The sequence below is a fragment of the Diceros bicornis genome, chromosome 8, assembly GCF_020826845.1.
Source record: "Diceros bicornis minor isolate mBicDic1 chromosome 8, mDicBic1.mat.cur, whole genome shotgun sequence".
NCBI lineage: Eukaryota > Metazoa > Chordata > Mammalia > Perissodactyla > Rhinocerotidae > Diceros > Diceros bicornis.
In genome coordinates this window covers 69,848,939-69,874,696 of record NC_080747.1, presented here as the reverse complement: position 1 = coordinate 69,874,696, position 25,758 = coordinate 69,848,939, and the positions used below count along the sequence as shown (strand labels likewise).

At 37.2% G+C, this 25,758-nt stretch overlaps 1 protein-coding gene across 1 annotated transcript in view; it reads right to left on the bottom strand.

Moving 5' to 3' along the window:
* Positions 1-25,758, bottom strand: part of ARHGAP24 (Rho GTPase activating protein 24) — a 468,734-nt gene that overhangs the window by 364,998 nt on the left and 77,978 nt on the right. The window lies entirely within an intron of this gene.

The following is a 25,758-nucleotide window of genomic DNA, read 5'->3' as shown; positions in this document are numbered from 1 at the left end:
TCGAGGCATGCATCAATTTGAATACATTGCCCTGGGAATGTTTAAAAAAAACTTCATGGGAGTTGCTAACAGAATTGATTAAGTATATAATATTCCATGTGCCTTGCATGAAAAGCATATTGATGGAAACCACACCACAACGGAGAAGCAGCACAAGTTCTTCAAGTAAATAGCTCAGCACAGAAATGCCTGAACCATGAAAATACTTTACCATGTGTGATCTCAAATATCCTGTGGGGTTTTAGCTTTCCAAAGAAAAGTGATTTCTTTAAGGCGTTTCAATGCAAAGCTTATTCTACACTGAAATTTGAATGTGCTGTGCCTTCTAGATCTTTTTCTTTGATAGATGAAGACCCTATCTCCTCTATCCTCACCTGGAGAACACAATGGCCTTCCTTAACTATTATCCCTGCTCCTTTCTTGCTCGTCTGAAACCCATTCTCCACACAGTAGCCACAGTGAATTTTTTAACATAAATTGGATCATATCACTTTCCCTCTTAAAACTCTTCAAGACATTTTTCCATTACATGCTGGGAAAACAAATGTCCTTAACAAGGGCCTGGATTATCCGGCCCCCGTCTACAGCTCCAGATGCTTCTGCCCCTCTCACTGCAGTGACTCTGCAGTGAGTTCCTTTCTGTGTCTATAACATGCCAAGCTCTTTTCCATCCCAGGATCTTTGCACTTGCTGTTCTCTTCTCCCACTCTGGACCTCTCTACCTAAAGGAAATCTGTCAACCCATCCTCTAATTCTCTGCTTCAGCACACTGGTTTCTTTTTTCTCTTTACAACATTTAACACGATTTATAACTATATTTTTATTTTTGGTTACATAATTATTGTTTGTGTTCCCAAATAAAATGATAGTTCCATGAGGCCAAAACCATGCTACCTTATCTCAATTTTAGTCCTAGCATCTAACAGCTTGTTTGATATACAATAAGAGTTAAATATACATTAACTGAATGAAAAATAAACAATGTAAAATGAATTTATTTTGCTTAAAATCAGTGTTATCTTTGCAGACCACAATTTGCAAAATATCCACAATTATAGAGTTTATTAAGGGCATTTTATAAAATATTATGTAAATAGTCATTTTTTACCATTTGAATTTTACATGTAGGAATTGTGATACATATAATACAAAACTAAAATTTAATGCATCAATTTAATAGCAATTCACATGTATCTCTTAGAGGAAAATGTTTCCTTCCAATAAAATCATGAGGTGCAATGTTATTACATCAACGTGACCAGTGTGTGCTTACTAATATAACACATTCATTATGAGGGGTCACCTGGGTAAACAAATCCAATGGAATTTTTCCATCCAAAAATCATGGATTTTCCCCTAAGGTAAGGAGGCTTCTGTTCTATGGACCTTTTACGTACAAGGATGATTTTCTGGCATTATTAACTAATACCTTTTTCCCACAGAGGACATACAGCATAGTGGGAAAAGGACGGGAAGTTCAAAAGCTGAGCTCCGTTTCCAGCTCAACCACTTCTCTAGGTGCAGACCCTCGGACAGGCTGCTCAACACTGCTGGGCCCCAACACACTCTTTTGTGAACTGAGGCGTTTGCTTTCATATGTTTTAATATCCTCCACCAGCACCTATTCTAAACACCTCTTCAGAGTAAAAGAGCCAATCACCTCCTTTCTTTAACTCCTCCTCTCTCTCACTGCTGGGGCCATGGATAGACCGTTGAGACCTGTGTTGTCCAATATGGTAGCCATTAGCACACACAGCTGTTGAAATCTTGAATGTAGCTAGCTGAATTAAGGTATGCTGTAAGTGTAAAATACACACAGATTTTGAAGACAGTCCAAAAACAAAATGTAAAATATCTCAATGATTTTTATATTCATTACATATAGGAATTATAATACTTTGGGTTAAGTAAAATGCATTAATAAAATTAATTTCACCTGTTCACTTTATTCTTTTTAATCAGGCTCCTTGAAAATTTAAAATTACTTATACAGCTTGCATTTGTGACCTGCATTATATTACTATTGAACAGCTGGATTTAGATAGCTTTTTCAGTTTGCAATTACTTGTTTGCCTTGGGAAATGTTGTAAAAAATTATTACTAAAATTCCTTCATACTTGAATGTCCAAGTTCCTATAAATCTATGATCATATAACCAAATGGGATTATTATTATGGGTCACCATTAATACTAGAGGAGATCCAGCACTACAATTCAACCCCTTGATTGAGCCCATTCATCTTCTTCCTTTCAAATAACAGTTTCAAGTGCCAGAAATCTCAAGGAATCACCATACACTAGTATAACAATGAGCTACTGAGAAACATCAAATTACAGTTTGGCCAGGACGTTAAACAGACACACATACAGCCATACACACACACACACACACACACACTCTCCTAGCTCTGACACTAAACACCTATGTGATTTGGGACAAGACATTCAACCTTCTGAGCCTCAGTTTACTTATAAATGAAATGATGGAGGGGTGTGAGAAGGAATGAAAATTGCCACCATAATTCTGATATGTCCAAATATAATATGAATAATTAGAATGGGATATAACTGCAGAATGTGAGAAAAGCTCTATACTTGAACTTAATGAACTCAGACTCTTTCAATATCTCTAGACCTTGCATCCATTTATTAATTGGACAGAATATAGCTAAAATTTTGCATGATTTATAAAAGAAAATAAATGAGTTTTTAAAATAAAAAGATGAATTGATATCAAATTCATCTTTGGAGAAGTTTCCACATTTTTTGCTTTATAATGTGATTATACAAGGAAGAGGATTCTTGTGATATATTAAACTTTAACACATCCATCCCTTAGGATAGCTTGAAATCATTCTCCAAGTTAAAATGAAGGATGAAAGGTGCATTTGATAATCTCCCAAGTGTCATCTCAGTCGTCACAATACCTACTGTCTGTCATAATTATGGATCCACAAGTCTTCAGAGATCGTCATTCATATTTTAATTGGGAAATTTGTTTGTTTAATTTCATGTTACATCCAACTTACTGTAGGCTCAACTGATAGAATATTCTGAAAGTTAAATTTCATTTATAAAAATTCTATACTTCTCAATCTGTTGAGGAAACCATTCTAGATGGAAATTATCAAGGTATTTATGGTGACAGCTGTAATAAAAATTCCACCTCTTTACATACATATTACTCTCATTGAGCAAACATTTATTTAATGCCTCCCATACATCAGTGTCTACACAGAGAAAGACATAGCCACTGCCCAAAAGGAGCATCAAGTTTATATTTTCAAAGAGATTTCATGTATATAGCTTTGTGGTAGCCATATGTCTGCGGATAAAGGACCAAAATATAGACATAATTGGGGAATAGGTAATATTTTTCTTTACTTCTTAGGACTTTAAGGAATCCCTAACCTCCCCCACCTCCTCTTTTACTCTCTCTAGGTACCACTTCGCTCTCCTCCAACAAGGCCTTGCTTTTCTCAAGTAATTTCTCCTTAATTTCTTAACTCATATTATTCTCAACCAACATTACTTAGGTGCTAACTATGTGCTAGGCAATGGGATCCTATATGAATAAGACTCCACGGCTTCCCTCACAAAGTTCATACTCTTAATAACTTCATTTAAAGCAAAGAACTCTTAAACATCAAATAGTAAGTATTGAGTTATGGGCTTTCAGGCACAGTGGAAAAGTACTGGGGGATATTTGACGGAAAGGAGAATTTGTCCACTTTCCTTTAAATGAAGAAAGGAAAGCTAACAAATTTATCTTTTGTTCTGATTACCAATTCACACCAATAAAAGCATACATCTTAAATCAAGTGAAAGAATATTTCCTAAGTATTAATTCTAATATGCAATTTATTCATGAAAGTAACATATATCTACAGAAAATATATGTTCAAATACCGAGGCTTACAATGAAAAGTGAAATCCTTGTTTAAAAAAACAACAGTATTTTGCAGTGACAGGCTGAGTTCACTGCATGAATCTGCTAGTCATTGTTCCTTTAATGTGGACATCTTTTTTACAAAAGATGGTTTTATATATTTTAAAAACAATTCATTTCAAAAGATACTTGGACTTAAAATATTATGATACTTAGTTGAAGAGTCAAAAGATGGACATTTTGAATACTTTTGAAAAATAGTAATGGTAAACTTGAAATCGGATATAAATTTTATTCCATTTGTATTTCAGAAGAATATTCAGAATTTCAGCCCCTTGGATGTCCCATTTTCTACTTTAGAAAAGCTGGTATTAAAATTGAGAGACGAGTAAGATTGAGGGAAGAAAATGCATGCAGGATTTTTAACTGCCTGCTTCACAGGCATCTCCAGGTAAATCAGAAAAGAACTTCCTGGACCTCTGAATAGTCTCCATCTCCCTTCTCTTCTCGGACCTCACCCAGCACTTACCTAAACATCACCGCAACAACAATATTTTCTACAGAAGACAAAGCAAAAACTGGGAAATGCCCACTTATCAGTTGTTTTAAACAGCTATATTATGAGGCTCAGGATCTTGACGGCTGATCTTTCTGGCTGCCCACTCTCTACCTGATGTGTGGCCTTCAATGCTGGCACAATTCTGGCTCCATTCCCAACAGCACAAAAGACTGCAAGGCATGAAGAATTAGAATCCTTGACATAACACTGGACTCATAAACATGCATGACAGTTTTTTCCCCAAGGAAAATGAAAACACATTTCCAGGTATTATTTGGTTTCTACTTGTCACATCCCATTCTACCTATACAGGTTAGTGGTGCTGCATGGGAAGGGCATTATAATCTATTTTGGTCAATCCCTTCATTTTGCAATCGTGAAAACTAAAACCAATGGTTTTCATTTATATTCGACTACTCTTCAACTTTTCCCTGTACACATTTCTAAGAAGTGTGCCGAATTTGTTGAAAAAAGTGAGGGTATTTACGTTAAATTTTAATAAACGTCTTTAGGTCTACTTAAAAGTGCATTAACAATTTTGATAAAAGTTGTAGGGAGTTTCCAGCAGTAAAATTGGGTCCACCACAAAGTATGTTCTTCTGGAGGGCAAGCTGGCAGATGGCAGGTACTCAATGAGTGTTCATTTTAATTAAAGAAAGAAGGAAGGAAGGGAGAGAGGGAAGGAGAAAAGGAGGCAGTAAGGGAGGAACAAGGAAGTTTTCCAGTTCCAAACAAATTAAAATCTCATTTACATTAAATAGTCATTTTCTTAAACATTAGCATTTTTGTGCTACCAATTCGCTGTTTTGCAATCACACATTAAGCACTGCTTTAAGAGAGAATTTTCCTTCCTTTCTTAAAAAGAGGATAATCTAAATTAACATGCAAAATACACATTATAGTAATCGGTAAAAAATGTGTCACGGTATGGAAATTTGCAGGAAAGTCTTTGCAAAAATATCAGATCTAATTTCAGGAACTTATGATTAAGAGGGAAATATCTGTAAAATGAAAATCCACATTCTATTTTTTTAAAACTCTTGAATCTATTTTGAAAGCACTCTTTAACATATAGGATTAGTATGAGCTGTATATGTTTATCAAATATTTTGATGGTAGACATCTCAAAACTACAAAAAGCACAAAAAACACAAAATGCAAAATTTCATCTCAAAATTTACAGTGTCTTTTACTCTTTTGCTGTCAAGGATAAAATTTCTCTGTGGTAATTGTAACAAAGGAAACCTACTGAGTTGGTTTCCCTGAAATTACATCCAGCCTCCACTCTAACCAACTCCATGCTCCAGCCAAAATCTCTCTCTAGCTGTATCCAAAGAGGAATTATTAGGCTCAAAAGAAAGGATCAAAGACAAAGATAGTTTGATAGTAGGAACCAAAGGAAATGAAGGTTTATACATCTCTGGCTAATGGATTAGCTAGAGGTGTAGAAGATGTTAACAGGAACCAGACTCACTAAGTGAATTTCAGACATGCCCCCAAACTGGTCATTATCATGATTACATGATAAAAAGAACTCGTTTAAACATTAAATGCAAAAAATAAAAACTTCTTTCCCTAGTTAAGCTTACCAGTGCTACGATGTCCTGTCCTCTGGCTTTTTTTTTTTTTTTTTTTGCATTACAAGGTTAAAAGTATTCATAGAATACTAATAAAAGGTGTATTTCAAGAGTTATCGAAATTTCAGCTAGAAGAAATTATTGTATCCTCCAATGCAATCTTCCATTTTTTAAGATGAGAAAAAGCCTCCAGAGGCATTAATTGATCAGGTTTTAAGTGGCAGAGTTAGGACTAAAATCCAGGTCCTCTGATCCCTGCAAGACCCCAATTCCATTTGTTATCAAACATAATTCACCTCCATGCAAATACCCACAGAGGTTTCATTCTGCAGAGCTAAAATGAGGCGGTAGCGTTTACAGAATCTGTCCGTCATATGCCAATGTCTCTGAGGTCCAAGGCAATTTCCTTTCTGAAGTTGTCTTCCCTGCAAGCTTCACCTTGCAGATTTACCTCTAAGAATATCACCTGGTGGCCTTTACAGAGGAGACAACTTCTTGTGCCTCTCCATTTAAATCAGTTCAACGTTAAATCAGAAACTTTATGTGTCAGAGAGGTTAAGTATTCAGAGTACCAAGACTTCAGCAATCACTGCTTTTATACTCCCTCCCAGGCACTGACAATAAAATATAAGGCTAATGTTTTTGAAACCTTGGAAGAGAAATAAAGATTTAGTTTATTTTAACCTCTAATTACTGATTTAAAACAATCTCAGGTATAAAAGTAGAGAGTCATCCTTTGAAAAATGCATACCCCCCCAATGACTTTTTATAACCATGCACTTCGAAGAGGCAGATGTTCATATTGAACGTGAGTGTGTGATACTTCTTCAGTCAATAGATGTAAATTGAGTACATACTGTGGGCCAGACACTGTGCTACAGGGGAAGATCTCTGGACTCAAGGGGTCATAGTTAGATAGGAGAAAGAACAGCAATCCTATATGACAAGTGCTATCAAACAGACATTCACAGGACTCTGTGGGAATTCACAAAAGGAGGCTACTAATTTCCACCCCTATCCCCCAGGCTGGCCAGAGACTCAAGACGGGAATCGTGGAAGGGCAAAGTGACATGATACATGCTTTTACCTTCTCCTAAACAAACAAAAGCTATTACACTAAAGGGCAGCACAAGGCATTTAGCATGTAGGAAGCACCATCGATATAGGATTAAAAAGCAACAGGGCCCTTGTGTGGAGAGTCCAATCATGTGCATGCATAGGGCTGATGGAGAAAAGCAACCCTACCTGTTTACTGGGCTGAAACCATTTCCAAAATAAAGGCAGGGATGATCAGAAACCCCTTGCTAATGAAGTCACCAGCACACAGGCCTGTTTTTTTGGTGCATGCTATTCTCCCTGCCAGGAATGTCCTTCCCTCTTCTTGCATGACTGAGCCTTCGCCATTCTTCAGCTCACCCTCGACCACCAAAACCACTGCATCATTATTGTCTGTCTACGTATCTGTTCATTTTCTTCACAGCACTTGACTATCTTACTACTGTGTTAAATGGCTGTCTCGCTCATTATAACTTAGCTTCACAAGAGCAGTGACTTGTTTTATAGCAAGCAATATACCTGGCATGTGTCAGCATGCATGCATCTATGCATGAATAAACACAGAAGGAAGGAAGGAGGGATGGGAGGATGGAAGGAAGGAAGAGGAAAGGAAACCAAGAGTCATATTCTATCAAGTCTGAGGGATGGATGCAACTGTATTTATTTCATCCATTAACATGCTGCATACTTAGATCACAACTTGTCAGACTTGACTAGTATATGTAATTCTACAGGGAAAAAAAATTTCCCTGGCTCTTAATATAAACTTAAAATATTTTTTATGGTAATAAAATAATGTATTAACACAAAACTCAAAGAAATTTATAAATCTATACTGAACAAACTAAAAAACTCCTATAATGTAAATTATTAACATTAATGCGATCTACTAAATGATGTTGTTTTTTAAAATTAATTATCACTTACAGCATGAATCAGGTACTGATTACTCCAGCACAGGGGGCATGCGATGCCTCAATCTGCCTATTACTTATCTCTGTGTCAATGACTGGGAAACCTGTGTCAGACAGTACTGTGTGGTGACATCGTCTGCCTTCACTTAAGGGAATGCGACACTTTCTGTATTAAATGTACCTCTGTTCTTCTACTGGGTCAATGAGAGAATACTACTTGGGGCCAAGGTGATTATAAACAAAACACAACTATTGAAAACATGAGCCCGTCTTTGTTTATATAACAGTTAGATATTTTTTTTAATTATTATGAATACTTTTAAAATTCTGATAGAGAATTCATCAAGCTACCATTTTAAGAAGCATCCTGGATAATGGCCTATTCTCTGGTTTCAGTGCTTATAGCAGAAGATCTGGATTTGAAACTCTGCTCAAAAACATGAGCTAAGTGAATCCAAACAACTGCCAACTTTATTAAGCATGAGAACCCCTATATATAAAACTGTAGGCTTCTCTGACCTTCAGTTTCCTCTTCTGTAAAATGACAGACTTGGAACAGTTGATATTCAAGCTCCATTCTGTTTGAGACACATGGGTTGGCAAGCCACTAAAATGGTATTATAATGGCATTTGGCAGAGAATGTAGGAATATCTGAGACTTTCATTCAACCAATCACCTGTCACCATGAGGCTGTGCACAAAGGCTGCAAAGCAAGGCCCAAAACACTTTGTTATTAGCTCAGGCTTTGACCCAAAGCTCCTGCATAAATCTCTAATAAGACAATACTGACGAAAGAAGATTCTTTTTCCCCACGCAAAGTGACTATAAGAAGCCTCGAAGTCTTACCTTCTCTATTTCTACCCCAAACCCCAAATCCAAGTTTTAGTTCTTACCACTCCACTGGGATGTAATGCCTCACCCAGCAACAGAGCTGAAAGAGTGAGAGTGAGAATGAGAGAAAGGGAGACAGAGAGACAGAAAGAGAATCACGCAGAGAGAGAGACGAGAGAAAGAGAGAACAAGAGAATGCCCCAAAGCAAGGAGCCTTCCACTGCGACCTTCCTAGAAAGGGGAAGAGCCCCTGGAACCAGCTGCTGAGAAGATACAATGGAGGTGGCGCCGGCCCAGTGGCGTAGCAGTTAAGTGTGCGTGCTTCACTTCGGCGGCCCAGGGTTCACAGGTTCGGATCCTCGTCGTGCACCGACGCACTGCTTGTCAAGCCATGCTGTGGTGGTGTCCCATATAAAGTGGAGGAAGATGAGCATGGATGTTAGCCCAGGGCCAATCTTCCTCAGCAAAAAAAAAGAGGAGGATTGGCATCAGATGTTAGCTCAGGGCTCATCTTCCTCACACACACACAAAAAAGATACAATGGAGAAAGAGAAAAAGCAAGACAGAGAGATGCAGAAATACCAAAGAGACTCAGAAAATCAGAGAGATTCAGGGAGTCAGAAATTGTTCCCCCAATGAGGGATCAGGATCAAGTCTTTAATAAGTTGGACCAAGAACATACTAGATGCATAAGATAAAGAGATAATTGACCCTTTTCCCCTCTGGATAGTGGTCCCTCAGGAACTCAAGTGGGGATGGGGATTAATGTCTGGACATGCTCCAGATTGGCCTTTTTAACCCATTACTGTGAACCATCACTAGCACAGTAGCCAGTGAAAGACCCTCAAGTGTGACCTAAAAAAGCAGAACTTCCTTTCCTTGGGGATGGAGTAAGGAGAATGGAAGGGAAGGTGAACATCTTTTAGCAATTCAATTCCACAAAATTATAAAAATTAATTCCATTCCTTCCAGAAATGTCCAAATCTATTCTCCAACAAGGTCACTGGCAGAAGGTGGTTTTGATAGGCCAGTACATGCTCTCCTCAGTTCCCTGTCACATGTCCAAGAAGACAGTCCATGCTACATTGCCTGATTAGCCATTTCAACGTTATGTACAGTAATTCAATAGACAATCTTCAGCCACTGCTATGTATCACTCTTGTCTTGTGTCAGAAACAGAATGCATCACGTCTGATTTTGTCCATAAATCCTCTTCATTGAATGAGTTTGTAAAGACAGCCAGAAATAAAACTCAGGTTTATCTGGGGTGGTGTTGACAGATCTGAGTGGTGTAATGTGAAACAACTAAAAGGCGGAACCACTTGCAAATGCCCACAGAGCTCACAGAGGCTTATTTCATAAATGACTGTAAACATTGAGTATGAGATGCAGGTAGATGGGTGTTAGCAGGCTCTGCATCTCATCTTGGATATATACTCTTTGCGCATACTCCCAAACCACCAACTGTTATCTACAAAAGGCCAGCACCCCCTCTCCTAGGACCTCTCAGCAAAAATTATTAGTTATTAATACAGTTCTTAAACCTCCAGGATGCCTCTAAATTGCGTTATTTCAAAAAGTACAGGGTTCTTCAGCAGGGCTCTATGCAAGCTATATTCCTATTTATTAAATTATCTATTTCTTCTTTTTTTTATCTCTTATTTGATAATTATATGTACTCAAAAACCTCTTGACACTAGTTTGGATCCTGCCCACCTCCTAAGAACATTTATTTTTTTCCTTCCTGGCCCTCTTATATGATTTCTTTCACTGTTCTGCCTGGTTTTGCCAATTGTTAGCCTTAGGATATAAACTTTTTAACCCTTATAATGCTCAGTCTCCCCATCTATAAAAAGACCATGCACATAGTGTCCTTGTGAGAATTAATGTGGTAACAATGTAAACAGAGTACTAAGCACAGAACATAACACATAGCTCCTAACAAACGTTTACTTCCTTTTATCTTCCTGGAAAGCCACAGCAGAGTGAGAGATTACCTCTTAAAACGTATCTCCAATTTTTATTAGCTGGAACTATTTTAATTCCCAATCTAATTAAATATTGAAACTGAGGAATGACTTCAGTTAGTTACATTCTAAAGTAAGAAAGCTTATTACCATATTAGCTTTTGAGAATTTAGTAAAACCGCTAATATATTTCATAAGAGAAAATCTGAAATTTTCAGACAGACATCAAAACAGGAAGGTTAGAAAAGTATTAACTGTGTGGAATGCCACAGGGATTCCATCACACAACTCTTGTTTCCCGATCTACAGTATATGAGAAGAGAATAGGTCAGAAACAAAAATGCCATTTCTGGTGAAGTAGCTGATAAGAAATATGTAACTTGGAAAGACAACAAATATTGCTTCTACAAATTATCTTTCTATGATCAAAACAAACTATGTGATTCAAAATATTTTAATTAAAATATGTTGAAACTTTCAACTCAGACTGTGACCTGAGATCCGTAAGTATTCTCAGGATTTTTCCGCCCAGTAATACTAACATGTTTTATAAGAATTGAAAAATTAACACCTGATATTTAAATTGACCCCATTATAAATGTTTTGGATAGTGACATAAAGAATGTTGGAGTCTCTGCTTTGAAAAATTAATTCCTTGATAGAATTTTAAGCAGTAAACAACAGTCTGATGAATGATTTATGCATGTTTAAAAAATCCAGCCAAGTTTTCTATTTCATAAGTTTTGTATCTCATAATTTTGGAAGAAAGGGCTTCAGAGGGGGCAAACTCATTGTTTGTATCTTTAAAGTATTCTCAAGCATTTTTAAAGAGTCAGAAAGAGAAACAACATTTTAAATAAACACTGTCATTTTATCACAATTGCACGTGAAATGATGGCACTTAAGAGGAAGTTTCGAAAACACTGAGTATTTTAGATAAGCAATTATTTCAGTATCTGTGATGACTAAAACTGCCTTCACCAAAGATTTTTGCTTAAATATTCAAAATGCAAACTAACATAGAACACTTAAACATTTATGAATCCTTGCATAGTTTGAAAATGGAATTACTGCTCATTTTCTCCCAGGATACTCTAAAGGTCAATTGTCCATTTCCAAAATATCTGTGGATATTACAATGCATATTTTATAGGCAAATGTAATGATGTGGGAAATAATTAAAAGTATTAGCTCATTGGAAGAATCATGAGAGTTTACTTTTTAGAAAGCAGGAGCATTTGTGGAGCGAAGCAAGACTTCTAGAAACCTGGGATTGAAAAGTAACTCTGAAACCATAGGTGTCATCTCTTCGTTTAACAGAAGAAGTATGGAGAGAAGTGACCAATACAAGATGACATATATCATTAATGGAAGAATAAAGTCCACAACCCAGGAGAGCCCTTGGCTCTTGTACCACCACATGTATTATAAAAAGAAAACTGACAAGATGTAGAAAGTCTCCTTTAAAATCTAGAGAAAATATAAGTATTAAGTCTAAGCATTACAAAAGAAAAACTAACTAGGAAAAAGATTCAAAATTGATACTGGAATTTGGCACTGCAAAGCTGTCTGAAATGTATGAGAGTCTTATTGCTGATGTTTTCTGTCTTCCCTAGAGGAGGTTATGAATGTTAAATGACAATTAAATTAGCATTATGTTGTTTTATTCAAATAGTCAGTGCACAATGCAAGCAAGGCTGGGACTATAGCAAATTCAACCCACATCTAGGTCAGTGAGCTCATATCTATAGATTCAGTTCTTTATTCTAGTCATCCATCTTACAATTTCTCACGATTGGCCACAAGAAAGACCAAGTATAAGATGTACATCTATTCATCTTAACTAATTTTTTTTTAAACTTTAGTTTGGGATGACAGACTATTTAAGCATTTGTGATCCCAGACCTAGAAAAATATATTTAAGTAGGAATCTAAGTTCACAAAGATAATCTGAGAATTCTGCTAATAAACTGAATTGATTCTGTTAATCACTTCTAATGACTACGACACAAACAGGAACAATGAATTAGAAGATAAAAAATGTATCACAAGTTAAAATATATGTAGTGCTTATTATATATCTTGAGCACTTTAATACTTTAAAATATTAAAAATCATGTTTGTGTATATGGCAAGGTACTTGGCTCATAAATAGAATATTGTTTCAAGTTAATAATCATAAGAAATCAGTCACATGAAGGACTTTTAACAATCTCCAGAATTGTTAGCTAATGAGAAAATGTTAGTTCCGCTTACCCGGGAGGAAAAAGCATATACATTTTATTTATGAGTTGTACTTTAAAAAATAGGAAAATATGACATAAATTTTTATAATAGAGTGTTGAGGAGGGATTATCCTACTGTCCCAGACTGATTTCTGGAATCTAAAACCAGAAATGAAGAGATGCTCTTGGCTCCTCTGTTGAAGATGAGCGGTCCACAGGTGTGTGGGCTTACTTCTGGGCTTTCAACTCTGTTCCATGGATCTGTGTCTGTTTTTCGCCAGGACCATGCTGTTTTGGTTACTATAGCTTTGTAGTATATTTTGAAGTCAGAGAGTGTAGTATCTCCAGCTTTGTTCTTTTTTCTCTGGATTGCTTTTGCTATTCGGGGTCTTTTGTTGTTCCATATAAATTTTAGGATTCTTTGTTCTATTTCTGTGAAAAATATCATTGGGATTCTGATTAGGATTGCACTGATTCTCTAGACTGCTTTAGGTAATACGGACATTTTAACTACGTTTATTCTTCCAATCCATGAGCATGGAATATCTTTGCATTTCTTTATGTCGTCTTTGATTTCTTTCAATACTGTCTTATAGTTTTTGGTGTATAGGTCTTTCACCTCCTTGGTTAAATTTATTCCTAGGTATTTTCTTCTTTTTGTTGTGATTGTAAATAAGACTGTATTCTTGATTTCTCTTTCTGCTAATTCATTATTAATGTATAGAAATGCAATTGATTGTTGTTGATTTTGCACTCTGCAACTTTATTCGGTGACAGACAAAAACTGGACTGTTGGTGGTGAACACAATACAGTGTATATAGGAACTGACATACAGTGATGTACACCTGAAATTTACACAATGTTGTAAGCCAATAGCACCTCAATAAAATAACTTGAAAAAAAGAGAGAGATACTAAGTGCATTACTGTTCTAAGAGAGAACAGAATAGAATCCAACCCAATCAGCTATGACCTCTGTGGCCAGCACCACTACCTGTCTTCTCCTTCCTGCCTAGGGAAAGAAGTGAAGGGGGAGCCATAATCCCTTCAAGTCAAGGGAGAAGGAACTCCAGGAGAATCGCTAGCAACTGAGGGGACTGGCAGCTTGCTCCTCAGTTTGTCATGTGCTTAGGCTGCTCTGAGCCTATCCCTGAGTAAAGGACAAAAGAATTGCAGGGCAGAAAAAGTTCTATGGCAATGTGGAGGAACCTGCAATGCCACACTTGTGAGGGCAACCATGCCTGGAACTCCAGGAGTTCAATTTCAACCAGGAAAAGCGCATTGCCTGGTAAGGAGATCCTAGCAGCAAGAAGCTGTGGGTGTACTGCCTAAGCCGAAAGCTGAAGGGTGAAAAAAGAAGACAGGATACAGTCTCATCTCCAACACCCTGAGCAGTTGAGATGGTCATAAACAGCCATGAATGAGTCAGAGAAACAGGAGCAAGAAAGATGGACTTGTAGTCCCCCTACAGTGACAGGCTCTTAGGCAGAGATGTATTTTTCCTTGCTCTCCTCTTCCCCTCTGCCAGTCCTCAGTACCAGAGACCTCAAAGACAAAGAAACTCTCTCTCCCTCCCCCCACCCCAGTGCTGGTGAGAGAGGAGAACACACGCACTTCCTCCCTACTTGAAGTGCCCTGTTGAGACTGGCAAGTGGTGGGATGCGGTGTGGAAGGACATAGATGAGATTTAAATTAAGCGTGAGGCTTGAGTTTTAAATTAGATTGAAATTTAATCATTCAAAATGACTGGCATAGTTCCTCAAAAGTTTAAATATAGAGTTACCGTGTAACCCATCAATTCAACTCCTAAGTATATAACCAAGAGAAATGAAAACATATGTCCACACAAAAACTTGTACACAAATGTTCACAGCAGCATTATTCATATCAACCCAAAAGTGGAAACAACTCAAATGTCCACCAACTGAAGAATGGAAAGACAAAATGTGGTATATGGATACAATGGAATATTATTCGGCCATATAAAGAAATGCAGTACTAATATATGCTACAACATGGATGAACCTTGAAAATATTATATGAAGGGAAAGAAGCCAAAATTCAGAAAATGAGAATAATAGTTCACACATCTGGGGTTGCTTCCTTGTACATAAAAAGTGGTCAAAACAGTTTACAAATTATAATGTATGTCGTTAACAATTGATAAATAGTGAATGAATGAACATACGGTAACACTGCTAGAAAAATAAAGAGCAGGATTTAGGCAAGATAAAGCTAAAGAAGAAAAGATAGGAAGATCAAGCGCCCAAAAGAAACCTAGAAGAGAATAAGGAGCAAATGGCTGTGAAATATTTCATATATCAGGGGAAGAAAAAGTAGCCTTTTAAAATACATTACTCTAGGGCCGGCCCCGTGGCTTAGCGGTTAAGTGCACACGCTCTGCTACTGGCGGCCTGGGTTCGGATCCCGGGCGTGCACCGACACACCGCTTCTCCGGCCATGCTGAGGCCGCGTCCCACATACAGCAACTAGAAGCATGTGCAACTATGACATACAACTATCTACTGGGGCTTTGGGGGAGAAAAAAAGGACGAGGATTGGCAATAGATGTTAGCTCAGAGGCGGTCTTCCTCAGCAAAAAGAGGAGGATTAGCACGGATGTTAGCTCAGGGCTGATCTTCCTCACAAAAAAAAAATAATAATAAAATAAAATAAATAATAAAAAAAAATAAAGAAAAAATAAAATACGTTACTCTAAACACTAAAAATGTAAATGTTCAAATTAGATTTTCACTCATCCATATTTTTTTTCATAAATTCTCTTCTCTATTAGTGGGGATAATGGAAATATGCCTGTTATGCTAATGAGATAGTCTGTATATGAATTATCTGGTTCCATCTATTGAATTGCATCACAAATACAAAAGCCTCCAGTCAATAAGAGTAAATGTTAGAAGCAGAACTCAAGGGAATCAACTCCAGGAGTTCTCTCTCCAAACTTGTGTTGAAGAATAGGAGTTGTACATGAGACAAGAAAACTAGGCTGCCTCTCTCTGGGGTGGTCCAGTTTTGCAAAGAGAACTCTTCAAGTCTCCTTGGCTGTCATCATAATCACTTTGATAAGTTCTGAAGGAGCCCCAAAAGTAATTTTAACAAAGAGAAAAGATGGGGCCGGCCCGGTGGTGCAAACGGTTGGGTGCGCGCGCTCTGCTGTGGCGGCCCGGGGTTCGCCAGTTCGGATCCCGGGCACGCACCGGGGCACCACTTGTCAAGCCATGCTGTGGCGGCGTCCTATATAAAGTGGAGGAAGATGGGCATGGATGTTAGCCCAGGGCCAGTCTTCCCCAGCAAAAAAAAGAGGAGGATTGGCAGGTGTGAGCTCAGGGCCGATCTTCCTCACAAAAAAAAAGAGAGAGAGAGAAAAGACATACGACAAAGATAAGCATTGTTTTTTTCTGAGAACCTTTCCATGTGAGTTCAATGTACTGAGAGCAGGGCCGGCCCCGTGGCTTAGCAGTTAAGTGCGCGCACTCCGCTGCTGGCGACCTGGGTTCGGATCCCGGGCATGCAGCGGCGCGCCACTTCTCCAGCCATGCTGAGGCCGCGTCCCACATACAGCAACTAGAAGGATGTGCAGCTGTGACATACAACTATCTACTGGGGCTTTGGGGGGAAAATAAACAAATAAAATCAATGTACTGAGAGCATAGATTACCAATGAAAATAAATTGTCTTCTGCTCTGAAGGTAGCATTACTTACACGGGCTAATCATCTATTATTTCCTTCACTATGCGATTAGTAAGATATATATTATAGATCCTGACTTCTAAACTGTTGTGTCAGAGTAACCTGATGGTAAAAGATGGTAAAAATGCTGCTGCTGCTGCTGATGATAGTAACAACAGTTAATATTTAGTGAGCGCTTAATATGTGGCCAGGTACTCTATAAGTATTCTAGAAACATCATTTCATGTATGTTAATAACTACTTATGAGAGAAGTATTACTATTACTCACATTTTACAGATGAGTAACTTACCCAAGTAAGTAACAAGTAACTTACCCAAGTTCTATAGCTAGTGATGGAGTCTAGACGGAACCCAGACAACCTGACTCTAGAACCTGTATACAAAACAACTGGGCTCAACTGCTTTACAGAGAAATGTCCATACTGGACAAAATCAATTCTAGAGAAAATTATGAGGATAAAATCTCACACACTGTGATCCTTCTGGCCTCCATGTCCCACCCATCAATTTCTATCTTTGTCCAAGACATCATTTGCTGCTCTTTACCCCAAAGGTCCTCTCCAGCAGCAATGGATTTTCTCAGCTCTTCCTCCTACAGTCAGAAGTGACCTGACAGGCATTCCCATAATTCATGCTTAGGTAATAATGGATGATAGAAAGTCAAGTGTTTATCTGTAGCATAGTTGCTTTTCAATCATTTTTCCAGAAATTATGTCATAATACAAAGTAGTGTATTATAGGAACACCAGACAGAGTCGCAGGACCATCAGAGGAGGCCTTTTTGGATAGGTGGGCATGTTGGATTTCTTTACAATGAGTTACACAGAGAATGAGCCCTATTTTAACTGTTTAGCTCCAAATCCAATAAACCAATGAAAACAGGCACATTATCCAGGGGAAATGTAAGGTCTCAGGATAAAATCTACGACTCTTAACACTGCTCATTGGACTCTTAACATGCTGATCTGTGCTTACTTCTCCAAGTTCCTCTCTCATTACTGCTTTCTTCTTCCTTAGGTGCTGAAATACATCATTAATTCCCCAACAATCTACTGAAGGGCCACGGCCTACACCTTTTAGTCTGCCACATCTACCACCCCAACAGCTTGTAATAAAGCTACATCATTCTTCAATTCTCAGGTTAGATATTTATTCTTCAGAAAAACTCTCGCTGAACCTTGAAGTGGTGGTAGGTGCCCCTCCAATGGCCTCCAATGGTTGCCTATGTTTTCCTTATTAAAATACTGATTACATTGTACAGTAACTGCAATTGTCTATAACACCCATTGAAATTTAACACCATCTTCATGGAAGTTTGGTATTATTTGATCACCTGTGGCAGAGGTTGCTAACTCTTTTTCAATACCCATGTTCTCTTCTGCTTCCAGGATAAAGTTAGGCTATACATCCAGGCTCCTTTGCATTTAGGGATGGTCATGTGACTCAGTTCTAGTTAGTGGAATGTAAACAGAAGTGATAAGAGCTGCTACCACACCTGGTCCACCAAACTTCTACACAATATACCATTTTATATCCCCCTTCTAGGTGACTGAGAAGGAAATGACCTCATGGTGAATTTGGAAGCCAAAAGTTAAAATTGCAAAAGCGCTGGCAGCCAGGGTTTCTAAACAGTTGTTTGAAGCTTGAAGCAGACCCCCCCTCACTTACATAGAACCTCTTTGGACTTTCACTTGAGAAAGAAATAAGCTTCTCCTTTTTAAATCCTTGGTTATATTACCTTTATATTTCCTAGAATCTAACATAATAATTGTAGGCACATTAGAAATCTATAAATATGTGTTTAAAAAAGAATCAAATGAATGAGTAGTATGAATACCTTAACAAATAAATTCTTTTTGTGATACTAATATAAAAATAGCTAATTTATTTCATTTTTACTATGTGTCACTGCTTTCTAAGACCCTTTAGATAAATTATTTCATTTAATCCTTTTAACAATGTTATAAGGTAGGTACTATTATTATCTCATTGTATAGATCAGTAAATTGAAGCTTAAACTAGCTTACCCACCATCCAATGGATCAAAATTAGTATGTGGCTGAGTCAAGATTCAACCCAAACAATCTGACTCAAAAGCCTACGTTTTTAACCACTCTGAAATACATAAATGCCAAGACTATGTGGCTGTATAGAAGCAAGCAATAAAAAAATTCTTCAATTAATATCAGAATAAAATATTATTTTATATTAATAACATTCTCTCTTAATATCATTTCTAGGAAAGAGCTAAGAATTCCTTTTCTTTTTTTTTTTTCTTTTTTTTTTTTGGTGAGGAAGACCAGCTCTGAGCTAACATCTATTGCCAATCCTCCTTCTTTTTTTTTTCCCCCAAAGCCCCAGTAGATAGTTGTATGTCATAGTTGCACATGCTTCTAGTTGCTGTATGTGGGACGCTGCCTCAGCATGGCCGGAGAAGCGGTGTGTCGGTGCGCGCCCGGGATCTAAACCCGGGCCACCAGTATCAGAGCGCGTGCACTTAACCGCTAAGCCACCGGGCCGGCCCCTAAGAATTCCTAAAAATTTATGATGATACACAACAGTATCTAATGTGTCTTGTTAAATACCAAGAGACTTAGATGCTACATAGAAAGTCAGTTTTTGATTTGAAGACGAAATCTAAGTTTCAAGATTTTTAGTATTATTTTAAACACTTAATTGGGGTTTGGGCTTCTACTGGCTCATATATTTTAACAGAGAATGGCAATTGCCTTAGAGATTTCTAGATTTCATTAACTCACAAGTTTCCTTAAATATACAAAATTAGAGCTTACACTTAAATCAGTAATCAATTTTTGCACACTTAGAGATCAGCCCTCAGGTTATAATTCACTCAAAACCACTTTATTCTCTAAGTTAAGAAAATCCATGGTGATCTAATACAGTGTCATCTTCATCATGTTCAGCAAAACCCTCCTCACACAATTAGATCAATATCTGTTGTAGAAAGTCCAGACTAAATTAATTAACCAAATTGGTGCCTGTTTGGATTTTAGTCATTTTATCAGGAGCCTTAGACTGGCTTCTAAAAATCAATGCTTTCCAGTGTCAAATGCTAGCACCCAGAGTGTGTCAGAGACATTCAACAGTAGGGCCAAACTTGAGACTTAGCTATTATTTAAGTAATAATATACTTCACAATAGAAGTAAAACAGATGGTTCCAAAAAAGCACTAGGAATTGATCATGAAATTCACTGAATAAAATCTGCAAAACTGCTTTATTTTTAGGATAACTATAATATTCACTTTATCTCTGACTTAGCTGCTTCCTCCCTGTTACAATATCTATAGTTAAGGCCACAGTCATTTGTCATCATTATCAATGAAAGATGGCTGAGCAGATATTGTCACAAACTCAGTTTAAAACTGTTTTAAAACCTTTTTTAAAAGCTACCCAAAAGTCCGAAGGGTGTGCAGTATAGACAGAAGATCTTTTCTAAGATAGATTGTTCTGTACAGTATGAGTTTAACTTTTTCTTCCATATATAAATGACTATTTTAAAGATGAAAAATTATTACCTAAAAACTGGAAAAAAACAGTACTATAAATGTTTACAATTGTGGCCTACAAATGATAGAAATTATGGATATATTAATGTAGTTTCAAAAATCTGACTACATACATCACTTTGCTGTTTTTTTTTTTTCAGAAACAATCAAAATCAATTTTATTTTTTAAATCTGTTCTGAATAAAATCTGTATCTGTGTAAGTACAAACACTGTAGAAAATGGTTTCTGGAGAAAGTTTTGGCCTAGATGGACTAAAGTTTCTTCCATTTTAAAAACTACAGGATACTAAGGGTTTTAGTTTGATTTATTTTACATATAAAATAGTTATATTTTGAGACAGACCTCTAATATATTGCCAGGGGAACTCTGGCTAAGGGCTGGAAAGTCTTGTTTACAAATCAGGTAATGTTCCTGGAGAGAGAAGAATCTAGAGGCATTTTTGCCTTTTGTTCAAAAAGAAAATACAAGAAAAGTGGCAGTGAGACTTTCTAAGTTCTCAAACTGTGCAGGTTGTGGAATATTTGGAAGGCAAGGTCCAATTTGAATAAGAACACGAAACAAAGCCCATATTAGGTTCAAATAATTAAGTACACAATGCACTAAATCAGATATATTAGGTTCTAGTGGAGATGAAAATTGATAGTACAGATGGAAGAAAAAGCTAACTGGGAAAATTATATTCATTAACATAGGTTTTCAACAAATTAGATGTTATGCACTGAATCGTGCCCTGCAAAATTCACATGTTGAAGGCTTAACCCTCCCCATATGACTGTACTTGGAGAGGGGCCTTTATGGAGATAAAGTTAAATGAGGTCATACTGGTAGGGTTAATCTGATAGAACTCCTGTCCTTACAAGAAGAGGAGGAGATAACAAAGCTCTCTCAGTCTCTTGTGCACAAAGGAAAGGCCAAGTGAGGACATAGAGAGAAGGCAAGTCTGCAAGTCAGGAAGACAGGCTTCACCAGAAACCAGCCCTGGAGGCACCTTGATCTTGGACCTCCAGCCTCCAGAACTGTGAGAAAATACATTTCTGTTATTAATCCCCGCAGTCTGTGGTGTTTGTTATGGAACACCAATCAGACTAATATATTAGGAAACAGCTGCCAATATTTCTTTCTACCAGATAAATTTAGTTTTGTAGCTTGAGTAGCATAGGTGTTCCAGAAATAGCTCCCCATTGCCTACAAGAGAACCCAGTCTCTTTGTGCAACATACACATCCCTTTACGTTGTGGCCTCACTTATCTCACTGATCCTATTTATTGCCATTTTGCTACCCTCACAATACAGAGCTATCTACAGATGTCTATTTTATATCTAGATGTCCATATAGATGTCTATGTCGAGATGTCGAACTCCACATCCTTCCCCTGCTCTAAATTCCTCTCCCCAATTTATCTACCTAGAAAACTCCCCAAACTTCAACCCCCAAGTAAGGGTCACCTCTTGCTCTGCGCAGCCTTCTGCAACTCCTCTAGACAGTCATCACTTACTCCTTGGCACTAATTGTATCTGCATTTTCAGATCATTCAGTGCTTACGTGGTAGCCTGTCTCAATTATAATTCTGCTTATATGTTTCCTCCAACAAAGGAGCATTTTTAAAAGCAAGGATAATGATGGAGTTTGACTTTTTTATTCAGTTGAGGAGAAATCCAGTAAAAATTTTACTAAATTGAGAACCTTTTTCTAGGACACAAATTTCAAGAGTTTTTAATATCCTCATTTTAGAAATACCTTCTAAAAGAGAGTAAAATAAATCCAGATTAAGTTTATTGAACATTTTTTAGCTAATTAGGAATGCTTAAAAGAGTGAATATTTTTCATTTCTCCAGTGATGTTTCCTCCAGCATTACTGAACTAGCCTTCATCGAAATATATGAAAGCCAAGGGCATTCTTAGGTTTGGAAGCACCTGTACTGAAAATGAACAACCAAGAAATACTTCTGACTGAAAGCAAATCTAAAGAAAGGTTGAGGATTTGTGAGCAGGCAAAGGTAAAGCTGAGGGAGCATTGGATCAGAAGCAAGGAATCTGATTTCTAGTTCCTCATCTGCTGCTCATTAACAATATCCCTTGGATGACACACACAAACACATGCACATACACACACAAACACATACACACACTATTTATCTAGAAAATGAGGGGTTTTATGAGAACTAAATTTTTTCTAGTACTAACATTTTTCATGATGTTCAGTTGTTCTTCATTGAGGTGATTAATTCTTTAACAGTTATTCTATAATGTATCACCACAGGATTATTTAACGTACTTTAAACCTCATTGTTTTAAATACGGAGTTATAATCTTGATATACGAACTTGAGAATAGTCAATACTACTCACAGCACCTGCTCCTGGCCCCACCCCACCTGGCTATAGATATCTTTCATTGACTCATTCACTAACTCAAAACAAAAATAAGCTTTAGGCTGGCCCCATAGCCTAGTAGTTAAGTTCTGTGCGCTCCGCCTTGGCAGCCCAGGCTCAGTTCCCGGGTATGCACCTACACCACTTGTCGGCAGCAATGCTGCGGCGGTGACCCACAAACAAAATAGAGAAAGATTGGCACAGATGTTAGCTCACAGTGAATCTTCCTCAAGCCAAAAAAAAAAAGAGGAAAGTTGGCAATGGATGGGGCTCAGGGCAAAGCTTCCTCAGCAAAAAAAAAAAAAAAAAAAAGCTTTAGCACTTACAATGTGCCCAGCATCTACCCTCACTCCCCCACTTAAAGAATCTACTTTAAAGTCAGGAATTAGTCTATTCACAGGCAAATATACATTCCTTTAAAGTTACTAAAATGCCCTCTGATATAGAAATTGCTGTTTTTTTAATCTGATTCTGTGTGCATGTGTTTAAACATCAGAGTAAAAGATTAAAATTAAAAACTATAATGTCTCAGGCCGGCCCCGTGGCTTAGCGGTTAAGTGCGCGTGCTCCGCTACTGGTGGCCCGGGTTCGGATCCCGGGTGCGCACCAACACACCGCTTCTCCAGCCATGCTGAGGCTGCATCCCACATACAGCAACTAGAAAGATATGCAACTATGACATACAACTATGTACTGGGGCTTTGGAGAAAAAAAAAAAAGGAGGAGGATTGGCAATAGATGTTAGCTCAGAGTCAGTCGTCCTCAGCAAAAAGAGGAGGATTAGCATGGATGATAGCTCAGGGCTGATCTTCCTCACAAAAAAAAAAAAAAGTATAATGTCTAAATTCCTGGTGCTTAAACTGCCATGGAAGATGATCCATGAAAAAAGTGAAAAATAATAATTCAAAGTTATTTATCTCAAATTTTGACTGCTTTATGAATAGCAAGCCGTTAACAAATAATATATAGAAAGAAAAATTAAGAAATATTTTTTTGGGAGAATGATGGTAGTCTACATTTGGTTTGTATAAGGATTACTACTTTCTTATTAATACAACTCTATTTTGCTAATTTTAGTTATTGTAAGTCTACAAATACTAGTAACATACTAATATGAATATAATATAATACCTTAGCAATATTATGAATTAAAGTAATTTTCATTTTGAGGTAGATTTTCATTTGAATTAATCAGAAGTTTTTGCATATTCTTATTTATATTTCCAATTTTTTATCAAAATAACCACATTGTACTGAATACTGTCTGTGACCATGTAGATCTTCTGAGAAATTACATAGAGGAGCACAGCCAAGGCAATATGATAATATCCTCTTTGAACAGTTTAGGGCAGAGCTCAAGCTCTAGGGCCTACCTCGAACTGGGGTTCATGTACATATTCTCTGACATCTGCAAGTTCTCCAATTTAGAAACACTGAGCTCGGGCTTGATCCCTGTATCCCTCCTTCGTGACTAGAAGATATACTGAGTTCACCAAAGAGTCAGAATGTTTGTTTGGTCTCCTTTCAGTTTTCCACTCACCCAGCTCCTGAACCCTCTGTTTGCTCCCCTAGTCCCCTGTTTAGGTCCTAGATCAGACCTAATTAATCATTTTATTTGTACCCATCCTGGTTAACAACCCAGTTCACGCGAACTATGCCAGAATAAGAGTCCACAGGATAAAACGTTGACTCTTACTCATACTTCTCATATTTTATTCAACGTGTTCGTCCATATCAAAGTCCCCATATTGGATCCCCTGTACTCTATATTTTTTCACATTAACCTGATCTCTTTCTCTGAGTTAGGTAAAAATGATTTTATGTTCAAGATAGTATTTTAATGTATTATATAGTATAAAACAAGGTGCAATGAGAAAAGAACCCTGGAATGTGAGATAAGAGACAAAAGTCTCTACTGCTTTGCTTCTGATCACTACACAATCTTGGTCGTGTTGCTTCATATCTCTATGCTACAGTTTCTTCATCTGTAATGATAATCCTCACATTCCTCACTGGTTTGCTATGACGAATGCAATAACAGGTACAGAAATGCACTATAACTGTCATCATACCAATACGGGATCTATTTATGAAGTCAGACTTACATAAAAGCAAATCATGGCACCACTATCTAATGTTGGGTAACGTATATTAAACCTAAACCTTGGTTTCTTCATGCATAAACGGGGATAATCCTACCTCATAGGATTATTTTAAGCATTTCATAAGATAATATATATAAATTCTTAGTCTGATGCCTGGCCCTGGTAAATGTTCAAAAAATAGTAGCCATTTCAAAATGACTGGAGTTTATAGTATGTACTTTCGTCGCTATTTTATGTAATTCAACTAGACAAACGATAATTTTGTGAAATTATAATGTCCGAGGAATCTAAAATACTAAAGCAGATCCCTGATCCAAATTCCTAATTAAGTCCTTGAACTTGAACACAAGGGAAATAGCCTCAAGAACATACTGTTAGGAATGTCTATGTAAACACTCTAAAATATTTCTTCTCTCATTTATGTATCCTGTAGATGCAGATGAAGGAAAAATACAGAGATGATGCCTCAGTTCACATCTCCTTTCATCAACTGACAAGCAATGATCACAGCTAAGAAAGCCTGTTGTAGTTATAGGAAGAGATGGAGACTTTTCCTCTCTCTCATTGCAGCTTAGAGATTTGTGACTGAAAAGATGATAAGTAAAAGCAAAAGACTAAGGAACCACAAAGAAACACAGAAACTATTCCCAGAGGAGTATATTGTGTATGCTGGTGGGCTGTATCAATGTTGTTCGGTTTAGCACCACATCCATATTTTATGTGAGGTAAGGTGGAGAGAAGCCCCCAGAGAATCGATACAGAAGGTTTCTCAGAAATTACTGAAAGTTGCATCTACCGTCTTCCTTCAAATCTGTGCTTTTAACTTATTTCTGAGAAAAGGAAAGATGTTTTGGCTACAATATGTATGTTCTAGCAGATGTCCATTAAAATTTTCTCATGAAGTAAGTTTGCCTGAGGGTCTCAGACATTCGTTCCAGCTTCGTAAAAATCAAAATTAACATTAGACTAGTATAATTTGCTTCTTGGTCTCAATTAGCAAGCTTGTCGTCTTGAACCAAAG